A 3,420-nucleotide genomic window follows, 5' to 3' on the forward strand; every position below is an offset into this window, starting at 1 on the left:
CCCTAGGAGCTGTATCAGTGAAAAAAAAATTGCTTCGGCATATGTCTGAGATTTTGCTGCCTGTGGATTCCTCTAACATTTTTATGGTTTCCCATCTTACCTTTAAGTACTTTATCCATTTTGACTTTATTTTTGTGTGTGGTGTAAGTTGGTGGTCTAGTTTCATTTTTTTGCATGTATCTGTCCAATTTATCAACATCATTTATTTAAGAGACTGTCTTGACTCCATTGTATGCTCTTGCACCTTTGTCAAATATTAATTGAGCATAGTGTTTTGAGTTGATTTCTGGGTTTTCTATTCTATTCCATTGGTCTATATGTCTGTTATTGTGCCAGTACCAGACAGTTTTGAGAACAGTGGCTTTGTAATATAGCTTGATATCTGGTATTGAGATCCCTCCTACTTTTTTCTTATTTCTCAGGATTGCTGCATCTATTCAGGGATCTTTTTTTATTTCAGGTGAATTTTTGGAGAGTTCGTTCTAGGTCTGTGAAATATGTCGTTGGTATTTTAATGAGGAGTGCATTGAATCTATAGATTGCTTTGGGTAGTATGAACATTTTAATTATTTTGATTCTACCAATCCATGAACATGGTATGTTCTTCCATCTGTTCATGTCTTCCTCTATCTCTTTTTTCAGTGTCTTGTAGTTTTCCGGGTAGAGGTCTTTTACCTCCTCAGTTAAGTTTATTCCTAGGTATCTTAATTTTTTTGGTGTGATGGTTAATGGGATTGTCTTTTAAATCTTTCTTTCCATGGGCAAAAACTAAAACCATTTCAGCTAAGAACAGGAACAAGGCAGGGATGCCCACTTTTTTGATCACTCCTGTTCAACATAGTACTGGAAATGTTAGCAATAGCAATTAGACAAATTGGAAAAGAAGATGTAAAACTATCATTATTTGCAGATGACATGATACTGTACCTAGAAAACCCTAAGGACTCCATAAAAATTATTAGACTTGATAAATGAATTTGGCAATGTAGTAGGATACAAAATTACTGTCAAGAAATCTATGGCATTTTTATACACCATTAAACTCTTAAGAGAGCAAAGAACAACAGTTGTCCTTAGTGAAATACAGATTTTGAAAGCTATTAGCAGATCTTGTAAGAAGTCATCCTATGGCTCATTGATGGTCATTAAAAAAGAAACACAAGAAACTCTCCTGAATATGCATGTTTGTATCAGCTAAAATGGAAGGCCTGAGGTTTTGAGAACAGAACCCAAATCCACTGGATGTTCTTACAGTTGTATCACATTGTTTCCTATGTTATGTTCTCCCATGTTGACAAAAGATAATGGATTAATTAGTATTTTTATTTTATTACCCTCATAACTTTTCTCTTTTCTCCCACCCAGTTTTCCCTGTCTTCCTTCACTCTTCTCTGTGGCTTCCTCACTTTGGGCTTTGAGGCATTGGTTAGACATGCAGTTTTACAGACTGTTTCAGGAGATGTCCTTTGTTCTAATATTCACAGAAAAGGCTCAATGCACTAAATATACTATAGAAAAAAAAGAGAGCACTTATAGTAATCCAACTGAAACTTAATGGAAGGGAAGAATCATTTTTTCTTGTTATTCTTGCTCAGTGATAAGCACTTCTCTAATAATTGCTCATTATATATTTGTTCTTAATAATGTAACACTATAAACTATTTAGTATATTTCATGAAGAAAAAAACAAAAGTCATGGATGTTGCTCTACGTTTATTTTTATAATATGGTATCTCAAGTTGACATCCTAATTAAGCCTTTGAAAGGAATCCTATCTAATAATAGACAAACATGGTAATTGACCATAACTTTGCTATGCCTCTCATTAGCTAATAAGTGTGATATGCAAATTAACCGCCAACAAAGATGGCAGCTAATTTGCATACTGCAGGGAAGGTGGGACAGCGCGAGCCGCCAAAGCGCCGCCATCCAGCGGGTCCCGGGCGGCAAGGCGGGCGGAACCCAGAAACTTCAGAAGCCAGCCCGCCTTGCTGCCCGGGACCCGATCGGGTCCCAGCAGGCAAGGCGGGCTGGACCCAGAAGCCCCAGAAGCCGCCTGATATGGCAGTAACTCTATCAGTAAGCACTCTGAAAGTCAGTGGCATAAATGCACCAATTAAAAGACAGATTATGAGGGTGAATCAAAAACAAAACCCACTTTTTTTTAATTTATTTATTCATTTTTTTTATTCTTTAAAAAAAAATATTATAATAAGTATTGCAAAGGGTATTACATATGTGTCCTTCCCCCATCCCCCGCCCTTGACAATCCTCTGGCCTCCCTTAACCCCCAGTGTCTTATGTCCATTGGTTATGCTTATATGCAAGCATGCAAGTCCTTCGGTTGATCTCTTACCCCCCTCCCTCCTGCCCCCCAACCCTCCCTGGCCTTCCCACTGCAGTTTGACAATCAGTTTGAGGCAGCTCTTCCTCTGTATCTATTATTGTTCAAAAGTTTGTAATGGTCTTTATTATCCATGAATGAGTGAGATCATGTGGTATTTTTCCTTCATTGACTGGCTTATTTCACTTAGCATAATGCTCTCCAGTTCCATCCATGCTGTTGCAAATGGTAAGAGTTCCTTCTTTTTTTTTTTTTTTTTTAAATATATTTTATTGATTTTTTACAGAGAGAAAGGGAGAGGGATAGAGAGTTAGAAACATCGATGAGAGAGAAACATTGACCAGCTGCCTCCTGCACATCTCCTACTGGGGATGTGCCCGCAACCAACGTACATGCCCTTGACCGGAATCGAACTGGCTTATTTCACTTAGCATAATGCTCTCCAGTTCCATCCATGCTGTTGCAAATGGTAAGAGTTCCTTCTTTTTTACAGCAGCATAGTATTCCATCGTGTAGATGCACCACAGTTTTCTAATCCATTCATCTACTGATGGGCACTTGCGCTGTTTCCAGATCTTAGCTATGGTGAATTGTGCTGCTATGAACATATGGGTGCACGTATCCTTTCTGATTGGTGTTTCTGGTTTCTTGGGATATATTCCTAGAAGTGGGATCACAGGGTCAAATGGGAGTTCCATTTCCAGCTTTTTGAGGAAACTCCATACTGTCTTCCATAGTGGCTGCACCAGTCTGCATTCCCACCAGCAGTGCACAAGTGTTCCTTTTTCTCCACATCCTCTCCAGCACTTGTCGTTTGTTGATTTGTTGATGATAGCCATTCTGACAGGTGTGAGATGGTACCTCATTGTTGTTTTGATTTGCATCTCTCGGATGATTAGTGACTTTGAGCATGTTTTCATATGTCTCTTTGGCTTTCTGAATGTCCTCTTTTGAAAGGTGTCTATTTAGATCCTTTGCCCATTTTTTGATTGGATTGTTTATCTTCTTTTTGTTAAGTTGTATGAGTTCCCTATAAATTTTGGAGATTAGGCCTTATCAGATATGACGTTGGCAAA

This window comes from Myotis lucifugus, unplaced genomic scaffold (genome assembly GCF_000147115.1).
Source record: "Myotis lucifugus unplaced genomic scaffold, Myoluc2.0 scaffold_50, whole genome shotgun sequence".
NCBI classification, from domain to species: Eukaryota; Metazoa; Chordata; class Mammalia; order Chiroptera; family Vespertilionidae; genus Myotis; species Myotis lucifugus.